Source organism: Lampetra fluviatilis, unplaced genomic scaffold, assembly GCF_964198595.1.
Source record: "Lampetra fluviatilis unplaced genomic scaffold, kcLamFluv1.1 SCAFFOLD_623, whole genome shotgun sequence".
Lineage (NCBI taxonomy): Eukaryota > Metazoa > Chordata > Hyperoartia > Petromyzontiformes > Petromyzontidae > Lampetra > Lampetra fluviatilis.
The window spans coordinates 51082-62187 of NW_027621760.1; the positions used below are offsets into that span (position 1 = coordinate 51082).

The window sequence follows — 11106 nt, forward strand, 5'->3', positions numbered from 1 at the left end:
CAGCAACAGCATCAGCAGCAGCAACAGCAGCATCAATACCAGCAACAGCATCATCATCAGCAGCAGCAGCAGTACCAGCAACAGCATCAGCAGCAACAGCATCAGCAGCAACAGCAGCAGTATCAGTAACAGCAATACCAGCAACAGCAGCGACAACAGCAGCAACAGTGATATCAGCAACAGCAAGAGTAACAGTCATAGCAGAATCATCAGGAACAGCACCAGTAGCAACAACAACAACGACAGCCGCCGTGCATCACCACGATCCCCACGCGATGACCGGAGGGCCGTGGACGCTGAACAGGACCACCTTTAGGTCACCTTCGACGGAAATTTTTGAGACCAGGTCTCCTCTCTGGGGCGTGGTGACAGCGAGTTTGAGTCCAGCGCCAGCTAAGGTGAGACTCCGGGTGTAGTAGAGACTCCGGGTGTAGTAGAGACTCAGGGTCTAGTAGAGACTCAGGGTCTAGTAGAGACTCAGGGTGTAGTAGAGACTCAGGGTGTAGTAGAGACTCAGGGTGTAGAGACTCAGGGTGTAGAGACTCAGGGTGTAGTAGAGACTCAGGGTCTAGTAGAGACTCAGGGTGTAGAGACTCAGGGTGTAGAGACTCAGGGTCTAGTAGAGACTCAGGGTGTAGTAGAGACTCAGGGTCTAGTAGAGACTCAGGGTTTAGTAGAGACTCAGGGTGTAGTAGAGACTCAGGGTCTAGTAGAGACTCAGGGTGTAGTAGAGACTCAGGGTGTAGTAGAGACTCGGGGTGTAGTAGAGACTCAGGGTCTAGTAGAGACTCAGGGTCTAGTAGAGACTCAGGGTGTAGTAGAGACTCAGGGTGTAGTAGAGACTCAGGGTGTAGAGACTCAGGGTGTAGAGACTCAGGGTGTAGTAGAGACTCAGGGTCTAGTAGAGACTCAGGGTCTAGTAGAGACTCAGGGTGTAGAGACTCAGGGTGTAGAGACTCAGGGTCTAGTAGAGACTCAGGGTGTAGTAGAGACTCAGGGTCTAGTAGAGACTCAGGGTCTAGTAGAGACTCAGGGTCTAGTAGAGACTCAGGGTCTAGTAGAGACTCAGGGTGTAGTAGAGACTCAGGGTGTAGTAGAGACTCAGGGTGTAGTAGAGACTCAGGGTCTAGTAGAGACTCAGGGTGTAGTAGAGACTCAGGGTGTAGTAGAGACTCAGGGTGTAGTAGAGACTCGGGGTCTAGTAGAGACTCGGGGTCTAGTAGAGACTCAGGGTGTAGTAGAGACTCAGGGTCTAGTAGAGACTCAGGGTGTAGTAGAGACTCAAGGTGTAGTAGAGACTCAGGGTCTAGTAGAGACTCAGGGTGTAGTAGAGACTCGGGGTGTAGTAGAGACTCAGGGTGTAGTAGAGACTCAGGGTGTAGTAGAGACTCGGGGTGTAGTACAGACTCAGGGTCTAGTAGAGACTCAGGGTGTAGTAGAGACTCAGGGTGTAGTAGAGACTCAGGGTGTAGTAGAGACTCGGGGTGTAGTAGAGACTCAGGGTGTAGTAGAGACTCGGGGTGTAGTAGAGACTCAGGGTCTAGTAGAGACTCAGGGTGTAGTAGAGACTCGGGGTGTAGTAGAGACTCAGGGTGTAGTAGAGACTCGGGGTGTAGTAGAGACTCAGGGTGTAGTAGAGACTCAGGGTGTAGTAGAGACTCGGGGTGTAGTAGAGACACAGGGTGTAGTAGAGACTCAGGGTGTAGTAGAGACTCAGGGTGTAGTAGAGACTCGGGGTGTAGTAGAGACTCAGGGTGTAGTAGAGACTCAGGGTGTAGTAGAGACTCAGGGTGTAGTAGAGACTCAGGGTGTAGTAGAGACTCGGGGTGTAGTAGAGACTCGGGGTGTAGTAGAGACTCAGGGTGTAGTAGAGACTCGGGGTGTAGTAGAGACTCGGGGTGTAGTAGAGACTCAGGGTGTAGTAGAGACTCAGGGTGTAGTAGAGACTCGGGGTGTAGTAGAGACTCAGGGTGTAGTAGAGACTCAGGGTGTAGTAGAGACTCAGGGTGTAGTAGAGACTCGGGGTGTAGTAGAGACTCGGGGTGTAGTAGAGACTCAGGGTGTAGTAGAGACTCAGGGTGTAGTAGAGACTCAGGGTGTAGTAGAGACTCAGGGTGTAGTAGAGACTCAGGGTGTAGTAGAGACTCAGGGTGTAGTAGAGACTCGGGGTGTAGTAGAGACTCGGGGTGTAGTAGAGACTCAGGGTGTAGTAGAGACTCGGGGTGTAGTAGAGACTCGGGGTGTAGTAGAGACTCAGGGTGTAGTAGAGACTCGGGGTGTAGTAGAGACTCGGGGTGTAGTAGAGACTCAGGGTGTAGTAGAGACTCAGGGTGTAGTAGAGACTCGGGGTGTAGTAGAGACTCAGGGTGTAGTAGAGACTCAGGGTGTAGTAGAGACTCAGGGTGTAGTAGAGACTCAGGGTGTAGTAGAGACTCAGGGTGTAGTAGAGACTCGGGGTGTAGTAGAGACTCGGGGTGTAGTAGAGACTCAGGGTGTAGTAGAGACTCGGGGTGTAGTAGAGACTCGGGGTGTAGTAGAGACTCAGGGTGTAGTAGAGACTCGGGGTGTAGTAGAGACTCGGGGTGTAGTAGAGACTCAGGGTGTAGTAGAGACTCAGGGTGTAGTAGAGACTCAGGGTGTAGTAGAGACTCAGGGTGTAGTAGAGACTCAGGGTGTAGTAGAGACTCAGGGTATAGAGACTCAAGGTGTAGTAGAGACTCAGGGTGTAGTAGAGACTCAGGGTATAGAGACTCAGGGTGTAGTAGAGACTCAGGGTGTAGTAGAGACTCAGGGTGTAGTAGAGACTCAGGGTATAGAGACTCAAGGTGTAGTAGAGACTCAGGGTGTAGTAGAGACTCAGGGTGTAGTAGAGACTCAGGGTGTAGTAGAGACTCGGGGTGTAGTAGAGACTCAGGGTGTAGTAGAGACTCAGGGTCTAGTAGAGACTCAGGGTGTAGAGACTCAAGGTGTAGTAGAGACTCAGGGTCTAGTAGAGACTCAGGGTGTAGTAGAGACTCAGGGTGTAGTAGAGACTCGGGGTCTAGTAGAGACTCAGGGTGTAGTAGAGACTCAGGGTCTAGTAGAGACTCAGGGTGTAGTAGAGACTCGGGGTCTAGTAGAGACTCAGGGTGTAGTAGAGACTCAGGGTGTGGTAGAGACTCGGGGTCTAGTAGAGACTCAGGGTGTAGTAGAGACTCGGGGTCTAGTAGAGACTCAGGGTGTAGTAGAGACTCAGGGTGTAGTAGAGACTCGGGGTGTAGTAGAGACTCGGGGTCTAGTAGAGACTCAGGGTGTAGTAGAGACTCAGGGTCTAGTAGAGACTCAGGGTCTAGTAGAGACTCAGGGTGTAGTAGAGACTCAGGGTGTAGAGACTCAGGGTGTAGAGACTCAGGGTCTAGTAGAGACTCAGTGTGTAGTAGAGACTCAGGGTGTAGTAGAGACTCAGGGTCTAGTAGAGACTCAGGGTGTAGTAGAGACTCAGGGTGTAGTAGAGACTCAGGGTCTAGTAGAGACTCAGGGTCTAGTAGAGACTCAGGGTGTAGTAGAGACTCAGGGTGTAGTAGAGACTCGGGGTCTAGTAGAGACTCAGGGTGTAGTAGAGACTCAGGGTGTAGTAGAGACTCAGGGTCTAGTAGAGACTCAGGGTCTAGTAGAGACTCAGGGTGTAGAGACTCAGGGTGTAGAGACTCAGGGTCTAGTAGAGACTCAGGGTGTAGTAGAGACTCAGGGTCTAGTAGAGACTCAGGGTCTAGTAGAGACTCAGGGTGTAGTAGAGACTCAGGGTCTAGTAGAGACTCAGGGTGTAGTAGAGACTCAGGGTGTAGTAGAGACTCAGGGTGTAGAAGAGACTCAGGGTCTAGTAGAGACTCAGGGTCTAGTAGAGACTCAGGGTCTAGTAGAGACTCAGGGTGTAGTAGAGACTCAGGGTGTAGTAGAGACTCAGGGTGTAGTAGAGACTCGGGGTCTAGTAGAGACTCAGGGTGTAGTAGAGACTCAGGGTGTAGTAGAGACTCGGGGTGTAGTAGAGACTCAGGGTGTAGTAGAGACTCAGGGTGTAGTAGAGACTCAGGGTGTAGTAGAGACTCAGGGTGTAGTAGAAACTCAGGGTGTAGTAGAGACTCAGGGTCTAGAAGAGACTCAGGGTGTAGTAGAGACTCAGGGTCTTGTAGAGACTCAGGGTGTAGTAGAGACTCAGGGTGTAGTAGAGACTCAGGGTGTAGTAGAGACTCAGGGTGTAGTAGAGACTCGGGGTGTAGTAGAGACTCGGGGTGTAGTAGAGACTCAGGGTGTAGTAGAGACTCGGGGTGTAGTAGAGACTCGGGGTGTAGTAGAGACTCAGGGTGTAGTAGAGACTCGGGGTGTAGTAGAGACTCGGGGTGTAGTAGAGACTCAGGGTGTAGTAGAGACTCAGGGTGTAGTAGAGACTCAGGGTGTAGTAGAGACTCAGGGTGTAGTAGAGACTCAGGGTGTAGTAGAGACTCAGGGTATAGAGACTCAAGGTGTAGTAGAGACTCAGGGTGTAGTAGAGACTCAGGGTATAGAGACTCAGGGTGTAGTAGAGACTCAGGGTGTAGTAGAGACTCAGGGTGTAGTAGAGACTCAGGGTATAGAGACTCAAGGTGTAGTAGAGACTCAGGGTGTAGTAGAGACTCAGGGTGTAGTAGAGACTCAGGGTGTAGTAGAGACTCGGGGTGTAGTAGAGACTCAGGGTGTAGTAGAGACTCAGGGTCTAGTAGAGACTCAGGGTGTAGAGACTCAAGGTGTAGTAGAGACTCAGGGTCTAGTAGAGACTCAGGGTGTAGTAGAGACTCAGGGTGTAGTAGAGACTCGGGGTCTAGTAGAGACTCAGGGTGTAGTAGAGACTCAGGGTCTAGTAGAGACTCAGGGTGTAGTAGAGACTCGGGGTCTAGATGAGACTCAGGGTGTAGTAGAGACTCAGGGTGTGGTAGAGACTCGGGGTCTAGTAGAGACTCAGGGTGTAGTAGAGACTCGGGGTCTAGTAGAGACTCAGGGTGTAGTAGAGACTCAGGGTGTAGTAGAGACTCGGGGTGTAGTAGAGACTCGGGGTCTAGTAGAGACTCAGGGTGTAGTAGAGACTCAGGGTCTAGTAGAGACTCAGGGTCTAGTAGAGACTCAGGGTGTAGTAGAGACTCAGGGTGTAGAGACTCAGGGTGTAGAGACTCAGGGTCTAGTAGAGACTCAGTGTGTAGTAGAGACTCAGGGTGTAGTAGAGACTCAGGGTCTAGTAGAGACTCAGGGTGTAGTAGAGACTCAGGGTGTAGTAGAGACTCAGGGTCTAGTAGAGACTCAGGGTCTAGTAGAGACTCAGGGTGTAGTAGAGACTCAGGGTGTAGTAGAGACTCGGGGTGTAGTAGAGACTCAGGGTGTAGTAGAGACTCAGGGTCTAGTAGAGACTCAGGGTCTAGTAGAGACTCAGGGTGTAGAGACTCAGGGTGTAGAGACTCAGGGTCTAGTAGAGACTCAGGGTGTAGTAGAGACTCAGGGTCTAGTAGAGACTCAGGGTCTAGTAGAGACTCAGGGTGTAGTAGAGACTCAGGGTCTAGTAGAGACTCAGGGTGTAGTAGAGACTCAGGGTGTAGTAGAGACTCAGGGTGTAGAAGAGACTCAGGGTCTAGTAGAGACTCAGGGTCTAGTAGAGACTCAGGGTCTAGTAGAGACTCAGGGTGTAGTAGAGACTCAGGGTGTAGTAGAGACTCAGGGTGTAGTAGAGACTCGGGGTCTAGTAGAGACTCAGGGTGTAGTAGAGACTCAGGGTGTAGTAGAGACTCGGGGTGTAGTAGAGACTCAGGGTGTAGTAGAGACTCAGGGTGTAGTAGAGACTCAGGGTGTAGTAGAGACTCAGGGTGTAGTAGAAACTCAGGGTGTAGTAGAGACTCAGGGTCTAGAAGAGACTCAGGGTGTAGTAGAGACTCAGGGTCTTGTAGAGACTCAGGGTGTAGTAGAGACTCAGGGTGTAGTAGAGACTCGGGGTCTAGTAGAGACTCAGGGTCTAGTAGAGACTCAGGGTGTAGTAGAGACTCAGGGTGTAGTAGAGACTCAGGGTGTAGTAGAGACTCAGGGTGTAGTAGAGACTCTGGGTGTAGTAGAGACTCAGGGTCTAGTAGAGACTCGGGGTGTAGTAGAGACTCGGGGTGTAGTAGAGACTCAGGGTGTAGTAGAGACTCAGGGTGTAGTAGAGACTCAGGGTGTAGTAGAGACTCAGGGTGTAGTAGAGACTCAGGGTGTAGTAGAGACTCAGGGTGTAGTAGAGACTCAGGGTGTAGTAGAGACTCAGGGTGTAGTAGAGACTCAGGGTGTAGTAGAGACTCGGGGTCTAGTAGAGACTCGGGGTGTAGTAGAGACTCAGGGTCTAGTAGAGACTCAGGGTGTAGTAGAGACTCAGGGTGTAGTAGAGACTCGGGGTGTAGTAGAGACTCGGGGTCTAGTAGAGACTCAGGGTGTAGTAGAGACTCAGGGTGTAGTAGAGACTCAGGGTGTAGTAGAGACTCAGGGTGTAGTAGAGACTCAGGGTCTAGTAGAGACTCGGGGTGTAGTAGAGACTCAGGGTGTAGTAGAGACTCAGGGTGTAGTAGAGACTCAGGGTCTAGTAGAGACTCAGGGTGTAGTAGAGACTCAGGGTCTAGTAGAGACTCAGGGTGTAGTAGAGACTCAGGGTATAGAGACTCAGGGTGTAGTAGAGACTCAGGGTGTAGTAGAGACTCAGGGTGTAGTAGAGACTCAGGGTATAGAGACTCAAGGTGTAGTAGAGACTCAGGGTGTAGTAGAGACTCAGGGTGTAGTAGAGACTCAGGGTGTAGTAGAGACTCGGGGTGTAGTAGAGACTCAGGGTGTAGTAGAGACTCAGGGTCTAGTAGAGACTCAGGGTGTAGAGACTCAAGGTGTAGTAGAGACTCAGGGTCTAGTAGAGACTCAGGGTGTAGTAGAGACTCAGGGTGTAGTAGAGACTCGGGGTCTAGTAGAGACTCAGGGTGTAGTAGAGACTCAGGGTCTAGTAGAGACTCAGGGTGTAGTAGAGACTCGGGGTCTAGTAGAGACTCAGGGTGTAGTAGAGACTCAGGGTGTGGTAGAGACTCGGGGTCTAGTAGAGACTCAGGGTGTAGTAGAGACTCGGGGTCTAGTAGAGACTCAGGGTGTAGTAGAGACTCAGGGTGTAGTAGAGACTCGGGGTGTAGTAGAGACTCGGGGTCTAGTAGAGACTCAGGGTGTAGTAGAGACTCAGGGTCTAGTAGAGACTCAGGGTCTAGTAGAGACTCAGGGTGTAGTAGAGACTCAGGGTGTAGAGACTCAGGGTGTAGAGACTCAGGGTCTAGTAGAGACTCAGTGTGTAGTAGAGACTCAGGGTGTAGTAGAGACTCAGGGTCTAGTAGAGACTCAGGGTGTAGTAGAGACTCAGGGTGTAGTAGAGACTCAGGGTCTAGTAGAGACTCAGGGTCTAGTAGAGACTCAGGGTGTAGTAGAGACTCAGGGTGTAGTAGAGACTCGGGGTCTAGTAGAGACTCAGGGTGTAGTAGAGACTCAGGGTGTAGTAGAGACTCAGGGTCTAGTAGAGACTCAGGGTCTAGTAGAGACTCAGGGTGTAGAGACTCAGGGTGTAGAGACTCAGGGTCTAGTAGAGACTCAGGGTGTAGTAGAGACTCAGGGTCTAGTAGAGACTCAGGGTCTAGTAGAGACTCAGGGTGTAGTAGAGACTCAGGGTCTAGTAGAGACTCAGGGTGTAGTAGAGACTCAGGGTGTAGTAGAGACTCAGGGTGTAGAAGAGACTCAGGGTCTAGTAGAGACTCAGGGTCTAGTAGAGACTCAGGGTCTAGTAGAGACTCAGGGTGTAGTAGAGACTCAGGGTGTAGTAGAGACTCGGGGTCTAGTAGAGACTCAGGGTGTAGTAGAGACTCAGGGTGTAGTAGAGACTCGGGGTGTAGTAGAGACTCAGGGTGTAGTAGAGACTCAGGGTGTAGTAGAGACTCAGGGTGTAGTAGAGACTCAGGGTGTAGTAGAAACTCAGGGTGTAGTAGAGACTCAGGGTCTAGAAGAGACTCAGGGTGTAGTAGAGACTCAGGGTCTTGTAGAGACTCAGGGTGTAGTAGAGACTCAGGGTGTAGTAGAGACTCGGGGTCTAGTAGAGACTCAGGGTCTAGTAGAGACTCAGGGTGTAGTAGAGACTCAGGGTGTAGTAGAGACTCAGGGTGTAGTAGAGACTCAGGGTGTAGTAGAGACTCTGGGTGTAGTAGAGACTCAGGGTCTAGTAGAGACTCGGGGTGTAGTAGAGACTCGGGGTGTAGTAGAGACTCAGGGTGTAGTAGAGACTCAGGGTGTAGTAGAGACTCAGGGTGTAGTAGAGACTCAGGGTGTAGTAGAGATTCAGGGTGTAGTAGAGACTCAGGGTGTAGTAGAGACTCAGGGTGTAGTAGAGACTCAGGGTGTAGTAGAGACTCAGGGTGTAGTAGAGACTCGGGGTCTAGTAGAGACTCGGGGTGTAGTAGAGACTCAGGGTCTAGTAGAGACTCAGGGTGTAGTAGAGACTCAGGGTGTAGTAGAGACTCGGGGTGTAGTAGAGACTCGGGGTCTAGTAGAGACTCAGGGTGTAGTAGAGACTCAGGGTGTAGTAGAGACTCAGGGTGTAGTAGAGACTCAGGGTGTAGTAGAGACTCAGGGTCTAGTAGAGACTCGGGGTGTAGTAGAGACTCAGGGTGTAGTAGAGACTCAGGGTGTAGTAGAGACTCAGGGTCTAGTAGAGACTCAGGGTGTAGTAGAGACTCAGGGTCTAGTAGAGACTCAGGGTGTAGTAGAGACTCAGGGTGTAGTAGAGACTCAGGGTGTAGTAGAGACTCAGGGTGTAGTAGAGACTCAGGGTGTAGACCGGGTCTCATAGTGCGTTGTGTGTAGGTGTCAACTCCTCTTGGGAAGAAGCCTTGGGTCTCCACGACCGATGATTCGTTAATTTCCACCCTCCCTCCACCCATCCTCACCCACACGGTGGCTACAGAGTGCGAGGTGAGTCTGTGGGTCTCTGTGTGGTGAGTCTGTGGGTCTCTATGTGGTGAGTCTGTGGGTCTCTGCGTGGTGAGTCTGTGGGTCTCTGTGTGATGAGCCTGTGTGTCTCTGTGTGATGAGTCTGTAGGTCTCTGCGTGGTGAGTCTGTGGGTCTCTGTGTGATGAGTCTGTGGGTCTCTGTGTGGTGAGTCTGTGGGTCTCTGTGTGGTGAGTCTGTGGGTCTCTGCGTGGTGAGTCTGTGGGTTTCTGTGTGATGAGTCTGTGGGTCTCTGTGTGATGAGTCTGTGGGTCTCTGTGTGGTGAGTCTGTGGGTCTCTGTGTGGTGAGTCTGTGCGTCTCTGTGTGATGAGTCTGTGGGTCTCTGTGTGGTGAGTCTGTGGGTCTCTATGAGTCTCTCTGTGTGTGTCTATGAGTGTCTATGATTGTCTATGGGTATCTATGGGTGTCTATGAGTCTCTCTGTGTGTGTCTCTATGAGTCTCTGTGTGTCTCTATGGGTCTCTATGAGTGTCTATGTGTCTCTGTGTCTCTGTGAGTCTCCAGGATTCCACGTGGAGGCGTGTCTCTGTGTCTTTATGAGTCTCTGTGTGTGTCTCTATGATTATCTATGAGTCTGTGTGTGTGTCTCTGTGTGGGTGTCTCTGAGTCTACAGGAGGCCACGTGGGAGCGTGTCTCTATGTGTGTCTCTGTGTGTGTCTCTGTGTGTCTCTATGTGTCTGTGTGTCTCTGTGTGTGTCTCTGTGTGTGTCTCTGAGTCTACAGGAGGCCACGTGGGAGCGTGTCTCTGCCTGCGTACTCAGCGTCTGCGTCCACCGGCATCCGCTGCTCTTCAACCTCAGCGAGCACTGCCCCCCCCCGCTGCCCCCCACTGGGGGGCCCCCCTGTGCACTGCTGGGGGCCCCCCACAGGGTCGACACGGACCCCTGCTGCCCCCCTCGCTGGGAATGCCCCTGTGAGAGACAGCTACACACAGCTACAGCTACACACAGCTACACACAGCTACAGCTACACACAGCTACAGCTACACACAGCTACAGCTACACACAGCTACACACAGCTACAGCTACACACAGCTACAGCTACACACAGCTACAGCTACACACAGCTACACACAGCTACACACAGCTACACACAGCTACAGCTACACACAGCTACACACAGCTACAGATACACACAGCTACACACAGCTACAGATACACACAGCTACACACAGCTACACACAGCTACACACAGCTACAGCTACACACAGCTACACACAGCTACAGCTACACACAGCTACAGCTACACACAGCTACAGCTACACACAGCTACACACAGCTACACACAGCTACAGCTACACACAGCTACAGCTACACACAGCTACACACAGCTACAGCTACACACAGCTACACACAGCTACAGCTACACACAGCTACAGCTACACACAGCTACACACAGCTACAGCTACACACAGCTACAGCTACACACAGCTACAGCTACACACAGATACACACAGCTACAGCTACACACAGCTACAGCTACACACAGCTACAGATACACACAGCTACACACAGCTACAGCTACAGCTACACACAGCTACACACAGCTACAGCTACACACAGCTACACACAGCTACACACAGCTACAGCTACACACAGCTACACACAGCTACACACAGCTACACACAGCTACAGCTACACACTGCTACAGCTACACACAGCTACACACAGCTACAGCTACACACAGCTACAGCTACACACAGCTACACACAGCTACAGCTACACACAGCTACACACAGCTACAGCTACACACAGCTACACACAGCTACAGCTACACACAGCTACACACAGCTACACACAGCTACACACAGATACACACAGCTACAGCTACACACAGCTACAGCTACACACAGCTACACACAGCTACAGCTACACACAGCTACACACAGCTACAGCTACACACAGCTACACACAGCTACAGCTACACACAGCTACAGCTACACACAGCTACAGCTACACACAGCTACACACAGCTACACACAGCTACAGCTACACACAGCTACAGCTACACACAGCTACACACAGCTACAGCTACACACAGCTACACACAGCTACAGCT

General features: G+C 51.4%; 1 long non-coding RNA gene across 1 annotated transcript; it reads left to right on the forward strand.

The window, feature by feature from the left end:
- The first annotated feature begins 157 nt into the window (after positions 1-157).
- Positions 158-9957, forward strand: LOC144955666 (uncharacterized). The gene is made up of 3 exons (XR_013641760.1): positions 158-398; positions 8902-9009; positions 9772-9957. It is a non-coding gene; the product is annotated as an uncharacterized LOC144955666 (long non-coding RNA).
- Positions 9958-11106: the final 1149 nt, after the last annotated feature.